The 10651-nt window shown below is 48.4% G+C and overlaps 1 protein-coding gene across 7 annotated transcripts in view; it reads left to right on the top strand.

Annotated features, from left to right (window-relative positions):
* zfhx3b (zinc finger homeobox 3b) overlaps positions 1-10651 on the top strand; it is a 169449-nt gene that overhangs the window by 9879 nt on the left and 148919 nt on the right. The window contains exon 1 of one of the 7 annotated variants that reach the window (XM_076287861.1): positions 2396-2505. The exons of the other annotated variants lie outside the window; for them this stretch is intronic. The gene's annotated coding sequence lies outside the window, so the exon portion shown is untranslated. Of the gene's footprint in view, positions 1-2395; positions 2506-10651 lie in introns of those variants that run through there. 7 annotated transcript variants of the gene reach the window in all.

Below are 10651 nucleotides of genomic sequence, written 5' to 3'. Positions count from 1 at the left end.
CAAATATACCATTACTGTTTCCACAAAAAAGTATTCAGATAGTTAAGGTAGTATAATAGATAAAGTATTTTCAGGATTTAATATTACATTTATTATTTCATAAATAGGTCACATGTCTAACACTTTATTCCAAAGCTAAGAATGCTTTCTATTCAGTTATACTGTATGCACATTTCATACCAGATATAAAAAATAATTCAGTTTATTATCAAGAAAATAATTGGAAATTGTATTAACCCCAGGAGCAGTTCCTTTGCCGTCTGGGCTTTATTTACATGGATGATTACATTTTCCTTTCCGTCACTGGCCAAGCATGTTTCGCATCAACATGTAATTGAAGATATTGTGATTGTACTCTTTATTTCCGTGTAATTCATCAACTGCTTATTGTGTCTGTGTGTGTGTGTGTGTGTGTGTGTGTCAAGGCCAATCTCTGACTGTGAGTGAGTGTGTGGACTGAGATCATATCTGTTTATGAGAGCAGCCATTTTGGAATAACTTCAGGAATGTTTATGGACATGGCAGAACTGAATACAGCCCATTTCTGTTGTTAGCGTTTTTGCTTTTTCAATGTTTACCATTTACTGTATGTGTTTTTGAACATTTATAATCAGTGGATTGGTATTTCATCCACTTGCCAGTAGATCCCAATTGTAGTTTAGTAATAAATATAATTTACATTCATAATAACAGTATTCATATAGCTTACAGTTTATTTAACATACGTACTGAGCTTTAAGGAGAAGGTGACTGATTAGTTTGGTATTTAAAAATGTGTTGATAATAAATGTTATAATAAACTGATTAAAACACTTATTATTTATGGTGAATGCCAGTGTTTTTTTTCCTCTTTGGAGGAGAGGTGGTTGTTTACTGCACCATCTCCCCCTCTCCCAGACATTATAATTAAAAAGGAATAATTCCTGTCTCTTTCTGTCGCCTCCTGATCAGATATGCATTTAATGAGACGCAAGAATACCGGAGCTGATTGGTCTGCTCGCACTCTGGGCCCTGAGAGAGGCAGCGGATTGGCCAGGGGCTTTAATTGGCACTGTCCTGCACTCCCCTCCACCCCTGCCTCCCCCCTCTTGGGTGTAACCTGTTTATGGCAGGTGTAGCGGAGGCTGCACTAGGTGCTGCACTGGGCCTCAATTAAAGCAGCTCTTCCATACAGCCTAATTATGACACTTCTGCAGGCAGCTGAAGGGTGTCTGGCTGGGTGGGTGGGTGGGTAGCTGACTGGCTGTAGTCTCCATCTCCCCCTCCCTCCACCCTCCTTACTCATGGTCCTGGTCAACACACAAGAACCGTAGCTATGGACCTACACCCTCCACACACATATCCAAATACTGGCCGACATTAGAGTTGGATAAGGGTGGATGTTGTAGCCATATGCATTTTGCATTTATTAAACAGATCTCCAAAATTAAGCAAAAGCTCTTAGAAACAGTCCAGCCATGTCAGGTGTGTCTCTGTGTGTGTTTGTGTGTGTGTACATGTTCAGTCTGTAGCTTTTCACAGACCCTCTGACCCTTCTATGTCTGACACCTCCCCTCCCCCAAAAGTCAAGACTTGATTTTCATTTGGTTTTCATTTGAATTTCTACTACACCCCCCCCCCCCCCCCTGTCTGCACGCACACATAGACACACGCACACATGCACAGACACACACACACACACACACACACACACACACTAGCTCACAGTCATTACTGCCAAGAGGGGGGCGAGGTTTTTTTTGATGAGGGCGGGAGGTGAGGAGGTTCAGGGGGGGTTGGGTTGTCAGGTCTCGGGGGATCGATGAGGCTGGAGATTTAGGTGGGGACAGTGGCGCGCAGCAGGGAGGGGGGGGGGTTGGGGGCCGGCCGCCAACGGTCGACGGATGGCCGTGACAGCCTGGTGACCTCCGCAGCCGTGACATTACAGACACTCTGTCTGCCCGGTCCGCGCCACACATTGCTCCACTGTTTACACTTTCCACAAGTAGCACTCCGCTTAGAAGACCGTGTGTTTGACCGTACACACCTTCAGGCACCTAGTCATTGTGTAAATCCTTGCTCAGGCACTTCCTGATGCAGATTATTTTATGCCAAACACAGGGTAGTAGACGTCTGATGCCATGTTTGAGATGTCTCTGTGTCTCTGTGTGTGTGTGTGTGTGTGTGTGTGTGTGTGTGTGTGTATGTGTGTGTGTTTGTGTGTGTGTTTGTATTTGTGTGTGTGTGTGTGGGTGTGTGTATACTCCTTGTTGGCATACTATAGGTACGAATGCATTCTCCCATGTCATTATCAACTCGTGCACACTTATCTGTGAGTCATATGCACGGATGGTTAAGAACAACACAGCGTACTTGTTTTTTTTTTCGTTCTCTTTTGTTTCTGCCTTCCTTTTTTAAAGTAAGAACAGGACTGACCGGATCTTTGTTGTCATTGTCCAAAAGCAAACAACGAGCTCTGACTGGCAGCCGGTTGCAGCAGCAGCTGATTGGAGCAGACCCAATCAGGTGAGGTCATTCAGAGGTGATGTTTACTATTCGCTGGGTATCGAGTAAGCCTGCAGGTGGGAGGAGAGGAAGGCAGCCGTGCACCTGAACCCCAGACACATGCAGCACGTAGCACGTAGCAGCACCTACCAGGGACTGCACAGCTACAGTGACCGAGAGGAAGATGGAGAAAAAGATGGAGGTGGTGGTGGGAGAGGGGGGGGGGGGCTTAGCTGGTGATTGGTGGGGAATGGCATGGACAGCTTATTTTCAGGCCAGGGGTGTTTTGTTTCCCTGGGTTTGTTTGGTGTCCAGGTTTTCAGGATGGGGCCTTCTTTAGATGGCAGCTCAGCTCAGCTTGGGGACGGGGCAGCCTGAGGGCCAGCGTTTGACCTGAGGCCTTGAGGTCATTCAGTCTATCTCCTAACCCCACTTCTTAAATGGATAGTGGAGGACAGAAAGCAAAATGAACAGAGTGGACCAGAAACAGAGAGAGAGAGAGAGAGAGAGAGAGTGGGGCCTGCTTCATATCCAGCCCCCTGCACTTATTCCCTTTAGGTGACACAGTGTGTGTTTACAGTAAGGGTGTGTGTGCGTGGGGGGAAGGGGGGTGTCTGTGGGTTGGGGTGGGGGGAGCACAGACACCCGTTTCATCACTTCCTTCCGTTGTTCAGTTTTTATGAATTGCCTCTGTCATAACAGCGGTTTGGGTTAAAGAGGAAACGAAAGAGAGACCGAAGCAAGAACACAAAGTAGACGAGAAAAGTCCCAGAGAGAGCATGCTCCGAGCCCTGCACAAACACACTGTACGCACTACGCAGGGAACAATAAGTCATGTCCCAAGGCCAGGGAGTTTGTGTGTGTGTGTGTGTGTGTGTCTGTATGTGTGTGTTTGTATGTGCTAGTAGTAGTCGTAGTAGCTGTATTTCTTAAATTCCAGAGGCAGGACTGAAGCAGCTGGCTGTGCATATTCTTATCTGTAAACAAAGCCGGCTGGGGCTCTGTCCACCATCTCCGCTCCTCTCCCTCCCCCTCCAACAGCCAAAGCTGTGAGCCGCCCACACACACCTCTCTTTACACAAGGCTTCTCAGCACAACTTATGAGTGTGTGTGTGTGTGTGCTTTCTGTCATCCTCCTCTCTTCTCTTACTAGTGTTGTTGTTGTTTTTGTTTTGTGTGCCCAGCACCTTGGCCAGCCTGTGTCCGCTTGTGACCTAAGCACCGTGGGGGCTCTTCTCTTCGCAACAGGAAGCCAGCCTGCTGCTGCCTTTCACAATCTCCCTAGAAACAGGAAGTGGGGAGAGGAGCCTGCAACATGTTGTTTGTGCTGCCAAAGAGTTTGCCACAGATGGGTGCCAGCCTGTCACACTCTGCGTGGGCAAAAGGCCGAGGGAGATGAGAGAAAGAGAGAAAAGAGGAAAAAAGGGGGGGTGGGTGTTCTCTTGCTCCTCTCCTCCAAACAGGGCCCCTGGGATCCCCCCTTCCACCCCTCCAAGTGGAGTGAGGTGTGGTGGCCGCCTGCTTTGGGCCTGGCTTGTGTAAGCGTGTTTAGTGCTTGCCAGTGCACGCATTTATATGCAAATGCAAAACAACCAATTGGGCAGCTAATTGCAGGCGGCACGGGGCCCTTTTGTGTTCGTGCCAGCGCCGGCCGAGTGAGCTGGGGAGTTGTGACACGCGGGGATGGACTTTCCCAGCCCATTTACTCATTGTCTTTCCTTATTAGCCCCTCATTGACACTCCCCCTTTGTATGGAGGTGTCAAGCCTGACAGCACGTCTCCTCTCTCCCCTCTCCGAGAGCGTGTGTGTGTGTGCTAATGTTGCATGGTAAAAAGGGAGAACCCAGACTCTTGTTTACTTCAACTTTCATCTGTGTCTGAGCCGGTACTGTCTGGTGTTACCCTACACCTGTGGTCAAGGCGGAATGAAGCCTCTCTCACTCTCTCTCTTACTCACACACACACACACACACACACACACACACACACACTCACACACACACACACTCACAAAGAATGCTCTGCTAATTACTCCAGCTGTTAAAAATGCATTCAGGTCAGGTTTTTAATAGCATGCAAATGTATGAACAGGCGGAGAGGAGAAATTAGCTTAACCGCAGACATGAGGTGGGGTGGGGATGGGGACAGGAACGGGGCCACTCTGAGGTGCCAGACACCCTCCTCTCCTCTCCGCTCTGCTCTCCCTGCTCCAGCTCATCACCAGGGACTCCCAGGCAGCGGGACAGCAGGGGGGCCGTGCGCACCGGCAGCCTCAGTCTACTCTAGCCCCAGGATGTGTCGGGCCTACTGGGGCTCCTCCCTATTGCAAACAACTTAATCGCCACAATGACAACACGGCATGAAAATAAACAGCCGCAGAGCAAGGCTGATGCTCGGTGAGCACGTGCTTTTTCTGTCCACCCCTACCCCCTCACAGAATTAGTACATTTCAGCATTACGTCTCAATGAGGTCAGTGTAGCTGGAGGAGCTCAGGTAAGAATAACAGCACTGAAAATGAAACCCCATGCAGTGAAGATGTGTGTTGGTGTGTGTATGTGTTTTTGTATTAGAGCTCCAACAATTAATCAATTAATTGATTTGGTGTCAACTATTAAATTGTATCTCCTTAAACTTGAATTTCCTGCTTTACCTCCTCCCCTATAACAGCTAAATATCTTTGGACAAACAAGGAATTTGAAGACACATAATTGAGAAAATAATGAATCGACAGATTAATGGAATATGAAAATAATGGTTGGTTGCCGTCCGGGCGTGTAGGACTGCAGGATCCCTGGGCTCTGGGGCAGCTGTGCTGGACCAAGCCCAGAGAATGAGCAGCGTTGTTGATTGAGAGGTATCTCTCACTGAAATGACAGCAGTGCTGTAAGTAATTAGCATTGATAGAATTATGATACGGCCAAGGGATGCAAACAACACACACACACACAGACAGAGAAAGCGAGAACGAGAGAGAGCGAACGAGAAAACAGTGCCTCCATTTGGAATGTAATGGTTCTTCTCGTGGACTGGGGAGGAAATGGGCTAGGACATTTTTTGACACTGGCCAGATCCCCTTCGGTTTGAAGTTAAAGTTTGACCTCTATTAAGAAGGAGCAGCTGGATAAGCTGTTAGCTTTTATTCCGCGCCCTCTCTCTTTCTCTCTCTTTCTCTTTCTCTCTCTCTCTCTCTCTCTCTTGCCTGGCTACCATCGCTGTGTGCTTTTAAAAATCAGTTGCATAGTTGCTCAAGTCATCCTTCTGCAGTTGTTTCAATAAAAAGTAATTAGTTGCGGTGCCTCTTTGGTTATCATGAATAAGCAGCTATTGTGTGTCGCAGTGGGGTGTGTTGGCCGTGTGTGTTGGTCAGAGTGAATTCTTGTGTTTGCGTGTGCGTCACCATAATTTTCTCCAGTGTCCGATGAATAAATGTCCATTTTGAAGCATTCCCGTGTGACTCGTGTGTGTGTCTCGTGTGTGTGTGTCTTGTGTGTGTGTGTGTGTGAGTGTACACACGCACACATAGATAGTATGAAGAAATAACAGAAAGGGAGTCACAGCTATGGCAGCAGTGTCAGGCTGGCGCTTGGGTTTCAACCATGCTGCCCTTTTAACATGCCCGGATCAGCAGCAACAACCCCACACACACATTCACACACAAACCCTCTCTCACACACACTCCTAATTATAGATGTGAAATACAGTTTCACACAGGCAGATACGCACATGATAAAGGTGGGTGGCAGAGTGAGAGAGTGGAGACACTTGGCGTGGGCTTTGGCTATCGGATCAAAGTGTTTGTGTGTATGTCTCTGTGTGTGTGTGTGTGTTTGTGCGTGTGTGTTGGAGTGAGCATGGTCCAGGGCACCTCGTAGAAAACAGCTGCTGCTCACTGTCTATGTCTCTCAGGCCTGCCTGACAGCAACAAGAAATATGAGGCTGCCTGGACCTCTGTCCTGGGAAAGAGGAGGAGCCTTCTACCCTCATAAACACGCACACACACAGACACACACACACATTTAGATATAAATAGAAATTCTCTCTTCTCTTAACTGTTCATATGAAGCACACTCACATGCATAGACACAGACACACTTGGGGGGCTCTGGCGTTTGCTTTACTCCACCTCATCGTTCACTCTCACCTGTGTCACTTTAGTTTATTCTTTCGCACTCTATGGTCACTGTGCTGTCCACCCCCCCCCTTTCACAATCTCTCCTTTTCTCCCTTCAATACTCCACGTGTCTATCTTTAAGTCCCTATCAAAGTACTTTTCTTCTGCTTCTTTCTTCTCTGTGTGTCGCTCTCTCCCTCCATCTGCCTTCTCTCTCTCCCCCTCTCTCTCTCTCTCTCTGTCCCTCTCTCTCTTCTGTGTGTTCAGGTCTGACAGACTTGAGAAAGGCATTCAGGCTTTTAATCCAGACTCCCCCTATCAGGAATGCTAATGCGTGTGATTGTGTGACCTGTCAGGGCCCAGCAACATCTGCAACAGCCTCCGACAAGGAGAGAGGGAGAGAGGCCCCCTCGCTTTTCAATGTTCACTCACTCACAAGCTGCCATTATTTCATTGTTTCACTTCACGCTGCTGTTAACCCTCTGCTATACAGCTGAACACACACACACACACACACACACACTCTTAAACATGCATAGAGCCCTTTCCCAGGACAGGCCACCACCCTTGGACAGATTAGTCCATCTGTGCGACTAGACACAGTAGCAGTTGCACACACACAGATAGGCACATGAACACACTTCCTATATTGTGTGAGTCCTGTCCAGTGTGTGTGTGTGTGTGTGCTAGTACATGTCCCTGCCAAAGCTGAGTTCCCTCAGTCATTTGATGGCCATATCGGCTGGGCTGACATCCCCTTAGCTAATTGTGATTTTCGGCCTAATTGGTGGGTTTGCCCTGCTCTGGGAGGGCTCCACTCTAATGGCACAGCCAGGATGGAGGGGCCTGTCGCCAGGACCGGGTGTGTGTGTGTGTGTGTGTGCTGGAGGAGGAGTGGCACTGGTGTCAGCCAATAAAAATCCCTGTGATTCGATTTGAACCCCCCACTCCAGTGCCAGGTATCTGGGTTGAAAGAAATGATTGTTGTGATTGTCTCCGTTTTCAGAATGATGAATTAATGGTAAAGCGCAACTGACAAAGTGAATCTGCATCAAGCCAGAGTGCTGCTGATTGAATTACTCTCCTCTCTCTCTCTCTCTCTCCATCTCTCTCTCTCTCTCTCTCCATCTGTCTATATCTCTCTCTCTGTTTCTCTCTCCATGTCTCTGTCCTGTCTATTCCTCTCCAGTTTTGGCCACATTTCTGAATAGGTTTGTACTGTAACCACCAGCAGCACTACAACTGGCCTGCAGTCGTAAAAGCAAATTCACAGATTGCCATACCCCTCCTCTCCCTCCCCCTCTCTCTCCCCCCCCCTCTCTCTCTCTATACCCATATTTCTTATGGCTCTATGGCTCTCACCCATCTTTAATATGAGATTTGCCAGACGATGGCCTATGTCTCTGTGGGGCATCTGTGGGTTTAACACAGGAGTGATGGGCTCATATGGAAAGCATAGATACACATCACTGTCCGCCACTGACGCTCCTGCATCTATGAGCTCACCACATGGGAGGAGCAGCCAGATTACAGTGAAGTGTCTTTAACAAGGCACACACGCACACAGAAAGAGAGAGAGAGAGTGAAAAAAAAACATGTTAACAGTGATTTGAGGGAATTTGTTTGAAGTGGCAAGGGGGGAGAAAGAACCTGAGACTGTCAGAGAATGCAAGCTAATTAGTAAATGAGAGGAAGAAAGAGAGTGGGAACATGAAGTGGATGGGTGGATGAGATGTGTGTGTGCGTGCGTGCGTGCGTGTGTGTGTGTGTGTGCGTGTGTGTGTGTGTGCTTGTGTTTAGATGGACAGAAGAGTAGATTAGTTTATGTGGCGGCCCCTGCTCCTGATTAAAATCATTTGAAAAGCAGTGCGGCTTTAATGCAAGAAATGCAGCTGTGCAGGCTGAGAGCCGTCTGTGTGTGTGTGTGTGTGTGTGTGTATGTTTGTTTGTGTGTACAGCTCCCATCATGAGCTCAAAAACAGATTTTCATCTACTCCTGTCGGCAGTGCATGTGATCTTCCTGTGTGTGTGTGTGTTTATGTGTGTGTTTATGTGTGTGTGTGTGTGTGTGTGTGTGTGTGTGTGTGTATTCACAAGTTTTACGAAAGAGGACAGCCAGCAGCAGGGGAGACAGTGACAGCCTAGCCCGTGCATGTGTGTGTGTGTATGTGTGGTGTGTGTGTGTATGTTTGGAGGTCTACGTGCATGCGTGTTTGTGTATGGTTCGTCCCCCCACTGACACACGCTTGCTCCCCCTGACCGTTTGTGTTGGAACAACCACTCTGGCCATTGTTATCAAAGCCACGATTAATCATTACATTTGTGCAAAGCAGGGGCGCTGTTACCATGGGGACTCCAATGATCCGCGCCGCTTTGCATATCAACAGAAAAGTTTACAATCGTGGCAAAGCAGAGAAGAGAGAAGAGAGAGAGAGGGAGAGAGAGAGAGAGAGAGAAGGGAGGGAGGTAGTAGTGTGTGTGTGTGTGTGGGTGTGTGTGTGTGTTTTCCCTCAACTGAAACCAGGCCCTGCCCACCCCTGAAGCAACTCTCTTCAGCTGGCCGTGCTCTCCTCCCCTCTCCTGCCACCTCCCCGGCCCTGTTTACAGACAAATAGCCTTCAAACAAAGGCCTCCTCAGCAAATCAAGATGGGCTTTAATGAGCCTGAGTTGAAAGGGGAAAGAGAACAAAGCAAAAAATAAAACATTAATGCCCTTAAGTACCCTCAGCCTGGCAGAAATCGCTTTTTCTCGCTGCCACTGATTTATTTCCCATTAGTAGTTGTCCTTAAGGAAGGTTCTCTTGATCTGCCTGAAGAACGTCCGTTTTCAGTACCTTAAAGATTTACTCCAGTCAGAGTGTGCTCCGTGTGTTTGTGTGTGACTGTAACTGCACCAGCAGTTTTCCTGACTGACCCAACTTGGCTCTGGGGAGTGGGGACCTGTGTAATAGCTGAGACAGCCATGAGTGTGTGAGTGTGTGTGTGAGTGTCTGCTAATGCTCATTTACACTCTAGTCCAGGGCACAGCTCTGGTTCTGGAATGTTTTGTCCTCGCTGGAGACCACTGGCTCCAACAGAGCTGCATTGGCCTTTCTGACGCACGTCAGTATGCCAGGAAAGATTGAGAAAATCAACTTTTTTACTACTGATTATTATGATTTTTTAGCAATTACACTTCTTAAACAGTGCTTATGTGCTCGTTATGAAGTGTCAGTTCAGGACGGGCTCCTTGGGAATGCTGGCTTCACACACACACACACACACACACACACACGCACACACACACTCAGCCCAGCACTTGTGTTCACAGGCCTTCCGAGACAGGCTCTTTCTGAGTCGATTTCAGAGGAATGGTGGCCGCGAAGCCAAATGGGGCCCGGCGCATGTAAATACCATTTGGGCCGTCCGGTGAGAAACAAAGTTGGCTAATTATAGCCGCCGTGAGAAACATGAGGAGGACAGTGGAAAATGTTTCCCATTATACCGCACTCTCTCCTCAGCCCGCGCACTCCAATAATTGCATCAATCGAATCGGGATGGAGACATGAGAGACCCTGGAGTAGGGGCGGCAAAAGACCCCCTTCATGAGTGGGTGGGTGAGGAAGGGGGGGGGGGGGGGGGGGAGAAAAATCCCCGCCGTGGTGCCTAGAAGGGAGGATTGTGGGATAGGTCACAGGGGACACAGGCAGGAGCGCCGGACAGGGCAGGACGGCCGAGGCGGCTCTGGGAAGCGTCCCACATCTCTTGTAATGTTTGGACAGAGATAAAGTGGCGATTATCGCTCGGAAGCAGGACGTGGGCCTCTGTGATGGTCAGCGGTCCCGCAGGCTTGGACGCTTTAATGTGGACAAACGTCTGAGCCAGACTTCAGCTGATAGGGCCCTCTGAGCTCTATAGTGTCTCTCTGTCTCTCTGTAGACACCCAAACATTTTCACTTACCCTTGAGAACTTGTACGCTTTGTACAGCTTTCTTGTCCGCATTTCCACCTACCTAGTACCTACGAAGAGGGATTCTTGGATCACTTTTGCACACCTTTGTCATTTCATGGATTAA

Source organism: Alosa pseudoharengus, unplaced genomic scaffold (genome assembly GCF_046254945.1).
Source record: "Alosa pseudoharengus isolate Yale_2024_CS ecotype anadromous, Long Island Sound unplaced genomic scaffold, YU_APseudo_1.1 YU_APseudo_1.1_scf_16, whole genome shotgun sequence".
Classification (NCBI taxonomy): Eukaryota; Metazoa; Chordata; class Actinopteri; order Clupeiformes; family Clupeidae; genus Alosa; species Alosa pseudoharengus.
This window is presented reverse-complemented; position numbering and strand designations above follow the sequence as displayed.